Genomic DNA, 14,919 nt, shown 5'->3' on the forward strand with positions numbered 1-14,919 from the left:
GACACATCTCTCCTTTAAGAAGAAATGAGTCTCACAGGTGAAAATACTGGCCCAGTTTGCAATACTGGAAGCCACGTTTGTCTCATTAGCAAGGAGGAGCAAGTGGGGACAAAACTCAGAAGAAGCAACAACCAGAGACATTGAACTGGCGAACCCCAGCGAACCATGCAGGTCCTGAAGGTGTTAGGGTGTTGGTAGAGAAACAGCAGCAGGGATGCAGCAAGGACCCAGAGACCCCAGAGACCATCCTGGAGGCCTGGCTGGGACTGGTGGCCACCTGCAGGCCAGCAGAATCCCAGGGAGAGGAGTCTCCTGCCCACCCACAAGATCTTTCCTCTAACTTTCCTCTATTTAAATCTGGTCTTATACTAACAACTGGTATAAAGATCCAGTAGCCTGCAGTCAAATCCTGGCCCTAGGATTTCTGGTGCCCCAGATAACAGCTGTTGGAGGAGACTGCAGTGACCCCATTTATTCCCTGGTTACCATTAGCAAGAATGGCATGCCCACGTCAATTCAGCTATATCCATCTCTGCTGATAATTTTTCTCTCTGGAGGAATATAAATATTCATTTCTCCTTTCCACTTATGAGGGGTTTCTTACAGCTGGGATAGCCTCACTGACGTCCATGGTATGATTTCTGGTTTAGAAAGAAAAAAGAACAAGGGAGCTTGGCCATGCCAGGGTTTTCTACACCCTCCGTCTGGTTTGCATGACAGGATTTGGTTGTTTTCTGACTACATGACAGTGCTGAGATTTGCTGTGGCCTTTGAGGGCTGCTCTAGCCTGCAGGGAGCATGGCAGCACCTGCAGGGAAACAGGCGGGTCTGCTGGGAAAGAGCCTGCCAGAGCTGCAGGAATTCATCTGCTGGAGCCCACCATGTTCTGCCCAGGTGGAAGGAGCCTCCAGGTCTTGGGACAGCCAGTACCTCCTCCACGCACAGTGCACTGCACACTAGGGTCTGAGTTAGACTGGATAACACCTTGTACAGTGTACCAGCAGAAAATGCTTCATCTGTTCATGAAGGGATGCAAGAGTCATTATTTGCATCCAGACTGATCATATACAATACCACTAGATACATTTATAAAATGGTGCATTGGGTTTGCATGGTTACAGGGAAAGGCTACAGGGGTGGCTTCTCTGAGAAAGTTCCAGAAGCTTCCCCTATGTCTGAGAGAGCGAATGCCAGCCATGTCCAAGATGGACCTGCTGCTGACCAAGGCCAAACCCATCAGTGAGAGTGGTAGGGCCTCTGTGGTAACAGATTGAAGAATTGGTGGAAAAAAGCTGTACAACAGCAATTGCAGGCAGAGAGGCATGAGAATATGTGAGAACAGCCCTGGAGACACCAAGGTCAGTGAAGAAAGAGGGGAAGGAGGTGCTGGAGCAGAGATTCCCCTACAGCCTGTGGTGAAGACCATGGTGAGGCAGCTGTTCCCCTGAAGCCCATGAAGGTCCCTGGGAGAGCAGATATCCATTTGCAGACCATGGAGGACGCCACACCAGAGTAGGTGGATGCCTGAAGGAGACTGCGACCCTGTGGAAAGCCCATGCTGGAACAGGCTTCTAGCAGGAGCTGTGGACCTATGGAGTGAGGAGTTCACACTGGAACAGGTTTGCTGGCTGGACTTGAGACCCATGTTGGAGCAGTCTGCTCCTAAGGGACTACACCTCATGGAAGGGATCTAGGCTGGAACACTTTGTGAAGAACTGCTGCCCATGGGAGTGACAGGATTGCAGCAATCCTAGGCACCGTGTCAAATGCGTAGGGAGAGCCTGGAGGTTTTGAAATCTGAGCAGACCAACACAGAGTACAGAGGTGAAGAGACTTGCCCAAGGTCAGAGTGCAGTTTAGAAGGGCAATAAGCTCAGATCCCCTTGGCACTGCATTGCATGTACAGTTAGGCAGGGCTGCCTTAGGGCTATTACATACTGTGTATGTTTTTGGCCTGGTTACTGCAGACTTAAGCTTTGACTTCTAGCAGCACCATGCTTCTTTCTCATACCCGAGCTGGAGGTTCTTCCTTTCACTTCTTCTTTCCCCAGCTGCACACAGCCTTGGGGCAAACGGCCAAGAATGGTAAGTTCCTCTTTGCAGCTTCCTCAGCTGAGTTATGCAAGAAATTAAATGGTTTATGCTCCCCCTCCTGCCCCCATTTTCTATCTTGTGACTTTATGGAGGGCATCTTTTCATCAAAATTAATAGCCAGCCATACTGATAGTGGTCTCTGGAGCTGCTGATCTGCCCTCCTAGCTCCAATGCTACATATATGGTGCTGGAGCAGCTTGGCTGTCACCACACTGCAGTCCTCAACACAGCTCTTTGCAGAAGTCACAGCCGAGATGCTGATGTTTCACAGGCAGCTGAAGTGGTTGTCTTCACCAAGTGCCCAAGCTGTAGCTGGCTGCCCTGGAAGAAGCTGTTTCCACCAGACACACTCCCTCTCACTCTTCTGAGCAGCTATTCTAGCTGCCAGGTAGAAGCCTATTGTCATTAATCAAAGCCATACCAATGAGAAAGGGCAGTAAAAAGTTGTTTGAGGATATTTTAAATCAGAAACTATTTTTTATGCTTCCTCTTGAGATCAATCAGTCTCTGCACAGGAATAAAGCATCTCTTTTCTCTTCCATTTCCTTTGCACTACTCTGATCCCAGGAGGGTGCTAGCAAGGGCAGAACCAGGCGCTCAGCTCCCAGGGCTCCAGGAGCTCGGGATACTCAAGCTCTCTCAACACCATTGTGAAAAGCAGCAGGCTGGTGGACAAAGGCACACGCTGCTCTGCTGTGAGGGCTCAGGCACCAGGCACAGCAGGTGGGAGTCAGTCGGTGGGTGCCTGCTGACTGTCCTGTGCTGGAGTCCCATGATGGTGCCTTGTGCTCCAGATCCTCTGCTCTTACATGCAGGTGCCTTAGGTCCCAGGGGACAAACCTGGTGGCACTGTGGCCACTGGCTGCACCGGGCTGCCTCCTCCCCCAACTCTGTCACCCTCCTCTTTCCTTCCCCCTCATTCAGTTCTGTGCTGTTCAGTGCAAAGCACTCCTTCAAGGTAAAGGTCACTTCCAAGAAGTCTGGAAGAAAGACCCAGGATTTTTTTCAGCATCCCCCATAGATGTGGGCCCCTATACAACCCACGTGAGAGTTCCTAGTCTTTCCTGAGGGCCAGCAGCTTGGTTACAGATTTTCTGTATGCACTTTAGCATCCAGTTTTTCTTTCAGAACTGTTTGCTCTGAATAAGAAGCTGCAACACCTTTACTGTGCCAGAGTATGCCTTACCCCTCAGCTACAGCTCACAGTTCATTGCACAGTCTCTGGGAGGACTCTAGGTGCCAAGGTGCATTGCAAACTGAATAGGGTCAAACCTTCCCTAACTTTGAAATTACTGTATTTGCCTCCCCAAGCCCACCTCCTCCACTTCACCTATCTTTTTATCAGAACAGTCTGGTTAAAACATTTGGGAGAGAGGTACAACCAAGCTCCTCTCAGGGCAAGATGAGAGAGAAAGCAACTGTTTAGTGCCAGCTCTGACCCTGACTCCATGTGTGGGTCTGGGTAAATAATGCATAGGTAGATGCACATGAACTCCTAGGCAGCACCGGCTGCCTCTGTCCAAAATGATGTGGTGACCAGAGAGCACATTATATGGTTCCTGTGGCCTTTGGGAGACTGAAGGAGGTGTGCCCATGGTACCTATGGAACAGGAGGGGCCTGGCACAGACATGTTGTCTGCCTTCCCTTCCCAGCAAGGCTGGTGCAGCTCTGCAGGAATAAGGGGGTTTACAGCCTTGTGAACATGTCAAAGTTGTTTCTGATCTGCTTGGACATGTTTTGTAAAGTCAGGGAAGGGACTGTGTGGCTGTTGAAACTTCTTCCCTCTGCTAAGACAACCAGACAGAGGGCAGGGGGAAGGGGCAGTGTGAGTACACTGCTGAGTGGCAGGAGACCTGGTGGGGCAGGAGGGTCATAATTTCCAGTCCCTGCTTCTGGGCTTGTTTCTGAGTTTCTCTTCATATCATTCCTTGTGAGCTCCTGCATTACCAAGGGGGACCTCTGCTGCTACCGATGAAAAGCCTTATGTTAGGGGCTCACAGAGGGCCTGTGACAGAGGGAGAAACTGGCAACATGTCCCCACAGTGCCTGTGGAATTGCCTGAGAAGAGAGAGCATCCTCTTGTCCAGCATCTCCCCTTTTTCCCAAAGCCCAGACACACAGTGTACCCTCTTACACCTTGTGACAGCAAGTGTACAGACCTCTGCTCCCCAAGGGATTAGTCATTCCCATCGGGATGACCAGCGACACAGCCGGCTAAGCATTCAACTCCTCAGCCTGACACCGGGACAACCCCCCCAGGGCCACGGCTGCGCACATCAGTGCTAAAAATCATCACAGTGACACCAAAGGCTGTGCGGTACAAGGTGCGGGAATAGGAGGGGATCTGGCTTTCTGTCACCAGCAGGTGGCATCGCCACTCTCAACGCCCTTACCAGGGAAACCAAGAAAAACGTCTGCTTTTCTATTCCTTTTTTTTCCTTGTTTAATTATTATTATTAGTAGTAGTATTAGTATTATTAGTATTATTTTTAGGTGCGGGTGAGCCCAGAGCTGCAAAGCATTTGATGGGTAAATTTTAAAATAAATTTATAGAAATCGATTTTCTCTAAAGGTCTGTTCGTGCAAAACCTAATGAAGGAATGCTGGCTCATTTATTCCTGGAAAATAAAGGGGTTGATGTGTAATATGCCAAGTATCCTTACGTCCTCCTAAACTGAGCAGCTGAGGGTACTTAGTGCCCTCCTGGATTTGACTCCAGGAGGACCCAGGAACATATTTCTTATGCAGCATCTCAGAGTGCCTTGTGAGGTGACAGAGAATCATGCTGGATGCTGATCCCAGCCTGTTCATCTGCCAGGTCCTACATTTCGCCCTGCAAAGCACTGACCAGGAAAGACGGGCTGTGCCTCCAAAAGCTGAGTCAATGAGTAAGCAAAATAATGCTGACTAAGCACTTTTCCATTGTGGAAATCAAGCACAAAACGTCAATGACTTTGCATTTATTAGGAAGAATTACTGAAGTGGCTACAAGCTAGCAGCCTTAAAATAACCAGTTACTTCCCTCCAAAAGAAACATCCTTACTAAGCTCAGGTGATAAAGATTTCAATGCCCCCTCCCCACAGCAAGGCCGATTTGTCTGAGAGAAGCCTAAGCCAATATATCCTGTCATCTCCACTTACATGCTGCTTCTACCATGTCAAAGGGTCAAGTATGTTATGTTTTGCATGTACCATTAATGATTAACTGTTGTCTATAGAGGAATTAGTTTTTCTCTTGGCTTTTAAAAAAATAGACCTTGAAAGATAAAATAGAAAACCAGCCTTGGATTGATTCCAGTGGGTATTTGTGACCACGGCATGGTTGGTGCAGAAGATTAGAAGGTATCTCAGGCTTTTTTTCCTTTTTTTTTTCTTTTTTTTCCTAATCTGTTCCTGGTAGGTTTGAAAGTGGTTGGAAAAGTGTGAGAGAAAAAAAACAGGCTTGTGGCTGGGGCACATAATTTCCTGATCTGATTGCCAATTCTGCGTGACCTTGAATGGGTCATTAGGAAAGGAAAGCACTTCTGTTTCTAGGGTTTTACAAGTTTAAGTCTAACTCCTAGAGACAAAATCTAGGTCAGTGTCATCCCCTGAGCTCTGAGGCCAGGCCCTACAAATATCACAGGCTTCCCTGAAAGTGGTTGTATAGGTTCTCCTTGCAACTGATGGAGGGTGAATCATCCCACCTATTTTGGGATGAGAAGAAGTGCGCTTCTAGAGAACCTACTAAAAAGAATATTTTAAAAAAGAGGTTCTCAACTTGGCTTAGTGGCCTAATTTTGAGATGGCTGGAGGTGATTAGGATGAGCACTAGCCTTAACCTCCTCAGAACCTTGCCTTTGAAGTGGGAACAACTATCCTTTCTGCTGTTTTATTCTTCTGTATACTAAGATATTCACAGAAAGGACCGATTCCTACAGTGTCAGGGAACTTGTTTCCAGCTAGACATCAGATCAGGGAAGGCCAGCCTGACTCAGGGGAGCTGGGGAGCTCTAGTCCAACCCCCCACAATAAGTCAAAATGTTTCCAGGGATGGGACATCTACCACCTCTGTAAGCAAGAGGTCCCACTTCTCCACAGCTCAACTTTCACATAATAAGTATCTCCTGATGATAAAGGAAAATAAAAGCAGTTATGACTAAATTATTTTTTAAAGACACCCTCTGGTCATTGGGGAAGAGATGGAAACATGAATAGAGAGTCACAGATCAGTCAGTTGCTGTACACAGAGACTGTATTGATGGACATGTTAAAAATATCCATATGGATGTAAGCCAGAAACCATTTTGTGTCTAAAATGGGATTTCATTTCCTTTTCCTTCCTTTTGTTTTGTTGGGTTTTTTTTTTTCCAATTTTTCTGAAGGACCCTATCCATGATTCATTACGTCACCATTTTACATTTCATTTGTTGTGAGTCAGGGAGGGGTTTTTATCTGCTAAGATGCTTACAGCAACATTTCAAATGGTACATGGACCTATTTGCAGGTAGAATTCCAGTTCACTGCTGCAGAGCTCTCTGTACCAGTGAGCAGAAATCTTGGTGCATGGCCTCTCCCTCCAGCTCTGCAGGGAGCTGGCCTGTCCTGGGGAAGGACAAAGGGTTAAAAATCGTGTCATCCCAAAAAAGTACAGGTTTGAAGGAGCTTCTGGAGATTACATGGTGTGACTTTCCCTTGAAAACAGTCTTAGATTAGATTTTCTAACTCACTAAGCACCATCTAACTCACTAAGCCATTCATTGCGTCCTCTCCCATTTTGCAGTGTGTCTTTTGAACTGGGGATGCCAAAACTGGACCAGGTCCATGAACTCTGTAGAAGAGTGTAAGAGTCTCATCCACTGCTCTGCCAGCTATGCTGTTGCTAGTCCAGCCCAGGAGAAGGCTTGCTTCTGCTGCTGCAGGAGGTTGCTGCTGACTCAAATTTGGGAAGCTGCATTTCTGCTGCTCAGAAAAGTTAAGGAGGCTGATTTCAGTGACAGATACACAGAAATACACATGGATCTGTTTTAGAGCAAACGTGCTGAATAATTGATATATCCTGAGTACAGCACTATAGCATAATCTATGCTGGATGCAACAAGAGTGTTGTGAAAGAAGCAGAGGAATATGAAGACCTTCTGCCCAGGAACTACAAGTATTTAAAATCATTATCCAATGACTTAAATCCTCTCTTCAAAGTAGCCAGATGTATTTCAGCACAACAAATAGAGTGCATTCCTCAAAATGAATATAATAATCAGAAAGCTTTTATCAAAGGTCCCCAATTAGTTTTTTACAAAATTTCAAGACAGTATGTGCAGAAAGTAGGTTGATTTTCTCCAGCATAATGGTGGTCCTTTTTGAGACGTGACAGCGAACTCCCTAATTAATCTTCAAAATGTCAGAGCCTGCTGGAAGTAATTGGGCCTGACAGTTCAAGGACTAATTAACTTTAAACCTTACATTTTCTCTTGCTTCCTCCACAATTCAAGGTCACTTATTTATTTTCTTTTTATACAATTTTTATTTTCTTTAGTGTATCTTATTCATATCTGCTTTCCTGGGCATGAAGATCAAGACTGAAGGTATTAAGTCAGGTGTGTTGCACTTAATGAACCCTCATGGAGTTTCCTGACTTCACAAGAGAAGAAAGCTGCTGTAAGCAGAGGGCTGGTCCCCAGGGAGCAGCTCACTGTGGGAGATGCTGGCTACAGCCTCCTGAGGTATCAATAGTATCCAGGAGCAGGGAGCAGACAGTGTTCCTGGGGCTGGGCATCCTGCAGAGCGGAGCCAGTGTAATTCATCACCATTGCTGTCCCAGTGAGGCAGCAGGGAGCAGTTTTTTAGGCCCCATATAGTGCTGCAGTTTCACTGCTCAGCTTTATGTGAGCAGCATTACGTGTGCTACAACCTGCTGTCTCGGCAACCTCCGCTGGCCTCCTGCATCGGGTCTCCCAGGGCTGGTGTCCCATTTGTCTTTCTGTCTCTGCAGTCTCATTTGACCCTTGGCTGAAAAAAGATGAAGGACTTTTGCAGCAGAGGCTCCAAAATCCATCTCCTGTTGTCCATACCCATGTTGAATGACTTTGTGGCTGTTACTAGAAAGGCATGAAAAGCCCTTTCTCTGGTTGACAGGTTCAGTCTCTGGTCGGCAGGCTCAGTCTCTTGTCACGCATGGATACAGAGCACGTCTTTGTGAGAGCAGTGTGTGTGAAAACTCCTGAGCTGACCACTGCATCTCTTTGTTTTTCATATGGCCAATTTACAAGGACAAGTGAGGCAAAGAGCTATTTGAGAGGTGCTCCATGCCGGCATACCTGAGCTGGGAGCTGTGGGGTTGCCTCCAGGGTCTCTGGCAGCAGGAGCCTGGCAGTGGGAACAAGCTCTTGTGCCAGATCCTGACCTCTGCTGGCAATGAATGGGTCTCCTCAGGGTACAAGGACAGGTAACAACATCCCTCCACTACCTCTTGCTACTGGCAATGAGAGTCACAATTGTCTAATGGTTTCAGCCTTTTTCTGCTTTAGGCGTAGCTGTGCTGATTACATTTTCCCTTAGTGTAAAAGGGAAAGAATAGGAAGGAAAATTCTTCCTACGAAGAATAGGAGGGAAAGCCTATTAAATGGCAAGCGATTTGAGGGGAAGAAAGGGTTTCCATCCACTCAGGTCTGATCACAGCAAGGTTGCAATTTTGGGTCACTGGAGTTACATCACAGCAGTGGCCATCTCCCATTCAGCCATTAGCTTCAGACACACACAGCTCATACCTGAGCAGAAGAATCATCTGCTCCAGAGATCAGGGGCTGAAAAAGCTGTATCTGATTTCCTTGCTCTTTTTTTAAATCCTCATTTCCTCTCAGCTAGGCTTTCTTACAGCTGCCGCATAACCCTCTCCAGACAATATCTAATCTGTCTGTCACAGGCATATCAAGATGTCCCTTGAGTGTGATACCTAGTGATGACTGACAACTGTCATTAAGCACTACTCTGCAAACGACAAGGCTCATTTTGTTAACAGGATTGCCTAGATTCAGTCTGAAATCTCAGAAGGGAAAAAAAATGCCATATGTTCACACAGGATTTATATAATGTCTCCTTTTACAATCCCTGCAATTTAGTAGCCCACCAAAATTAACATATGATGACAATAGCTATATATTTCATATATATTTTTGTTGGTTTGCTTTTATGTGTTCTGTCAAATAAAAGAATATTTGATCTGATTCAGGCTGTTTTCTTTGGCTAAATGTTATCCAAGCCACTGCAAGTGGCCTCTGAACCAATGAAATAGAGGTGAAATATCAATGCAGAAGAGGTTTCTGAAAAGTTACTATCTTATGGTAAAGGGGTGGTGGTGGTGGAAAGCAAATATAACAAACCAGAGAGCAAATGGCAGCATGACTCCTTTCCATACAGACATTGCAATATTTCCTCTACAGTTATGGCTTTTTTTGTTCACACTCTTCTAGAAAGACCATATGAAATCACTGTTAATTTCAGTTTTCCCTGGTCACCTTTCTATCCTGTGTTAAATGATGCTGTGATGACAACACACCGTCTGAAATCAGCTCCACTATGAATTAAACTACTTATTCAAGTTAGAGAAATCAGGGTTTCATCAGAAACAGGAATCCAATATCAGAAGTAATAAGTCTTTTGTTAAGGCTTTAAAGGATCCTGAAGTGTAAGGAAATCACCTCCACCAGCTTCCCTTTCTCAGTGTTGCAAACAAGGCATATGGTGACATGTCAGGAACTGGCGATGCTGAAAGACAGGGGATGACTTTAAGCAAAGAGTTTCTTGTCTCTGTTTGTGTGGCTGAAGCTTACATTTATCCTTTCTTTGGTCTGAACATCCTCATTCCCCTGCCCTGTCTACCCTGTCTGGCTCTTGCCGCCAGGACAGCCTGGAACCTCTTTGGGTACCTCAGTACATTGATGTTTTCCTGCCTCGTGGCTATGTCCTTTGGCTCTATGCACAAGGTGTACAACCCACAAAGAAAGTGAGGACCATTTTTCTTCAAAGGTGTTGGTATCAGGGAGGGATGCTGCCAGAATAAAAAAGTACTTTGTTTTCCTAATTGAGGTCCAGCTCTGAGAAAGGCAAGGTGTCACTCCAAAACATGTACATGCTTTCAGCAGCTGAGATTATCACACCAGGAATTTTGTAGGCCTACAGTATCAGAGCATGGTGCTAATAACACCAAGGTTTGACCCCTGTAGGGGCCTTTCATTTAAGAGTTGGACTCAGTGATCCTTGTGGGTCCCTTCCAATTCAGAATATTCCTGACTCTGTGTGAAATACTCCTCATATTAAACCAGCATTCACCTTTGGGTTTAGCCCAATTATTCTTCTGAAAGTAGTTGTTTCTCCCCTCCCTATCACTGATGTATTGGGAGGAATTAGGGGAAAGATGACGGTACTGGGCTCATAACTATGAGTATGAAACTTGGTACGATAGTAAGCTCATCCAGATAGAGATAACCATGCTTCAAGCTGGCTGCAATAGAATTTCATGTGCTATGGAAGTAACCAGGGAGGAGAACAGCTACTTGCGATCACACCTCCAGCAAGCATTGTGTCTACAGGGATATGTTTCTGGGTACTGCTACTTTTTCTTTCTTTGCTCTTCATCAAATCCATGACTTCTGCTGCATTCACAAGTAGAAACATGATTTTTCATTGTGCTTTCAAAGATGAAGCAAAGCAGTAGCATGCAACAGAATGGGACTGGTAAGATTTACTCTATCCAACATTGCCACATTGCCTTCTCTGTTTTATAGGACATACCTGAAGGAGTGTAGGAATGGCAATGGACCTTCAGCTGCTATCTCCAGAGAGAGGAATCATTTTGCAGACACTTGCATTTTGGCTAAAGGAAATTCCAACATCACCTGTAGTGCTGTGCACTCTCTAGCAAGGGGCTCAGACACTAGTCTTTTCCTGGTGTCAACACAGATTTGTCCTTTCCCTCTCTTCCTGCACTCCAAGGACAAGTCTGAAGGTAACCAGAGAAGGCTTCCTCCTCTCCAAGTCGGAAGGCATTCAGAGGTATTGCTGGGAGCCAAAGCCAGCATGTGGCTTCTCTGGGTGTCAGATGTGGCTTTGGCTCCCAGCAATGCCCCTGAATGCCTTCCGACTTGGAGAGGAGGGTTTCTCTGGGTGTCAGATGTGGAGTTCAACATCAGGAAGAAAATCCTCATGGGTTCCTGCTCCTGGGTCTTATTACAAAACTAAGTGATTGCATTTTCTGCTTTCTACATGTTTACCTTTTTAAAAGGCACAGGTATTTTCTGGTTTCAAAGTGAGAAGCAGTAAATACATTGGCTTTTGAGTGTTTCTTATTGTCTTTATTTTCAAGCAAAGTATTTTAGTTCCTGTACACGGAGCCACTGCCAGCTTTCAATATACAGGATATTTAAGCTACCTGGGTCTCTGTGCCATTGTCTTCCCCCTGACTTCACTGTGTGTGTGAGACTGTTATTTCCATAATGTACAAGTAAAAGCATGAACGTTTCCAGTAATTAATGCTGGAAAGGTTAGGCATGGATCCCTTAATGAGACATCACTGTGCTCTGGCAACAGGGATATCTCACTTCACTACTGTGTGCAAGGTGGTTTGTTGTTCTAAGAGCAGTAAAGTGTTTTGTTGTTTGAATATTATGAAGATTGTGTAATTCAGATGTGCTGGTCAAAATCCCTTGAGCACTCTGTTATTCTCAGCCTGAGGCTCCTCACTGCTCAGCGTGAAGCTGGAGGGGGTATTTTTCTTTTTTTGCATTATCAGCAGAGCAGGAATGTTCTGGCAGCAGGAATACCACAGTACCACATCTCAGCTGAGAGGCAACCACTCTTTAAAATTGATCTGGCATGATATGAAGTGCTTGGACCTTTGGAAAAGGAACAACAAACTCTCTTGGGGGACCCACACCCATTCAGTTTGTCTTAAGATTAAAAATTCAAGGTTGGGATTCCCATTACCTAAATTTAACTTTTCAGGAGTCAGGCATTGGTGGTCAGAAGCCAGTCACATTGGCTGCCTGTCTGATCAGAGGAGAGATGGGTTGCCAAAACATGGTTCACCCCTGTCAAGACAGCTGCCAGAGTAGATGGGAAGATTTGCCCTCTGCTCCTGCCTTTGTAGTTCATTTGAATCTTAAGAAAAACACCAGCCTTTCAGATGGCTTTGGGGGGAATCTACTCCTAAGTGTTCAAAGCTGCTGTAGAAGACTGATATTTTTTCCATGTAATTATGTTGTTGGGATGGGTTTTTTTCAACCTGCATGCTTGAAACAAATGTGAAACCTCTTAAGAAACTAACAGATGGGGTTTTCCTCTGTCTTGGTTTGTTTTTTTTCTTATGTGTGTCAGTATTTTCCAAGGGAGGTGTTTGATCTGAGACAGGCTTGGATGACAGAAAACTATGCACTGATCCCTCAGAACACAGAATTCTGTTTCACCCTCAGAGAAGAGAGGGTGGTCGCAGAGCTGAGAGCAGAAGGGTAAAAGGATAGGGCTCTTGGCATGTCCTCTTCCATTTGCCCATGAAACTAGTTTATCCAATACTTTATCTGATAGATTAACAAAAGAAGCTATCCCCGCAGAGCTGGAAACAAGCTTCATTATACCACTTCCCAACAAGTCTCTACAGGATCTAATTTAACATATTTATTTGCTCACAAAAGTGCTTGAAGAACAACAAACCTGTCCAGTACAAGGACAAAGAAACTCTCTATTCCCATACTTTTCAAGTTGAATTAATCATAACAGTAATTGTATCCTTCTGTTCTTTATTTCTACATGTATATCTGATTCTGTACAGATATACAGTGAGAGTATCCATAAAACTTCCCTGGGGCCCCAGAATGCTTTGGACGCAACTAAAACATCCCAAATGCCCTTCACTAGAAAACCCCCCAAAATATGCCAATTAATTCTACAACCACCCATTTCTGCAAAATGCCCAGGGGCCCAAGCACCAGGTAATAGAAAGCAAGGGATTTTGGGAAAAAGAAACAATTGGCTTTACTCATGCACACACACATATACTTTTATAAATACATATTTTGATACATGTATGTTTCTGTGTTCACCTCTCTGATCAGTACTTTTCATTGGCTTCTCCAAGAGCTGCTGCTCCATAGTAGGAGGATTTATCTGATCAGTACATGACAAGAGCATCCATCACATATTGCTTCCTCTTACACAAATTCCTTGATGGCGAGCCAGGGTCACAAATGTGAAGAGACTGTCCCCACAGGACTGCTGACAGACCTGGTCACCTGCTGTATGAGAAAAGGGCAAGAGGTGTTTCAGAGTCCTTGTTCTCCAGAGCTGCAAAGCCAGGATTCAGTCTGAAAATGAGAGAAAAGAAACAGAGCTTCACCCAGACATGCTACACTATGGACATTACAAGCAGAAACCATGCTGAAACTTCTAAAATGGACTTAAGCAAACCACTTGATCCTGACATTTAGAACAGAGCACCTGAGTAGTTCACTGATGTCCTGAATTTAGTTGCCAGAGCAGGTGCTTAAGCCTGATTTTCAAGGCCACAGTGTGCATAACCTGATGTCTGCTTCATGGCGACAGGGAGAGGATGTCTTCACCCCTGGCCATTAGAAGTCAGTCCCATGCACAGAGCACACAGTATAGACTTTCCCAGGAGTTGATGAATTCCTATGGGATGTGTTCCTGTGTATCTCAACACAGGCCAGTGAAGTGCTGCAGGCTGTGCTTAGTTTCCACACATAAATAGCCTGGGATTAGTGATGTTCTTGGGATTAAGCATGTGCAAAAAATACTTTGTCAGAAGAAGGAAAAGAAAGAGCATGAGAATGGAGATCAGTGATGCACATTCTACTAGCTGCTTAATGCACACAAAATATTCAGAACAAGATTAGACACATGCTGCCCAAACTATTCAGCTACTTGTTCATCAGCTTGCAAAACATCGCATCAAATCCTGTTAGATTAATAGGAAAATATTTTTTAAATGGGGAAGCCACTCTCACCTTTTTTAATATAATTTTTCTAATAATTTCCAAGTCTACAGAGATCTTGTCTCTCCTGTCACTATAGTTGCCTATTTATATTTCCAAGAAAATAAACCCTTTTTAAGAAATCACCTACCTTTAGATTAGAGGATTAAATAGAAGGTTTAAATGCCAGAGAAATCAGCACACTCATTTATTTGTCAACATTCCCTGATACAGCAATCCTGTGATGTTTGGATGCTTATTGTGGAGAAGGAATAGTAATGCAGACAGTGAAATGAAACTGAATCTAATGATGCATGTCAACAGCAAAAAAAAACCCAAAAAATTGCTTTTCAGAAGAATTTATGACCAAACTGTTTAAATTATTTCTTAAAAAAAATACAGGCATCACACACCTCCTTGTTACTCTTGATACAAGTTGCTACAGGCTGTTGTTTATTTAAGGGTTCAACTGTAGGAAAGAAAAAACAAATACGGAAAAGAAAAAATACCACTTTTCATATAAAAATTCAAATTCTACAAAATATTGCCAATGGTTTAGAAAATACAGAAAATGCAACAGTGGTTCACGGGTTCTTGTGTATTTTCAGGAGGGCACACACTGCTACCATGCCTTACCAGGCAGGGGCAGGATGGTCTAGTGGTGGTGAGTCTATGGCAAGGATATAATGCTCAACTCTACACTGATCTTTCAACTCTCTATTTGTATTAGTACCTGTGCAGTACATGAGGACTAAGCCAAAACCAGACACAAGAATGGGTAAATGCCTGCATTTTAATGAGAATATATTGCTCTAGTCCCTGAGTTTATGAATTGCTTAGCTACATGTTCCTCTTTATTGCTCT

This window comes from Corapipo altera, unplaced genomic scaffold (assembly GCF_003945725.1).
Source record: "Corapipo altera isolate COAL_440 unplaced genomic scaffold, ASM394572v1 0, whole genome shotgun sequence".
In the NCBI taxonomy this organism is placed as follows: Eukaryota; Metazoa; Chordata; class Aves; order Passeriformes; family Pipridae; genus Corapipo; species Corapipo altera.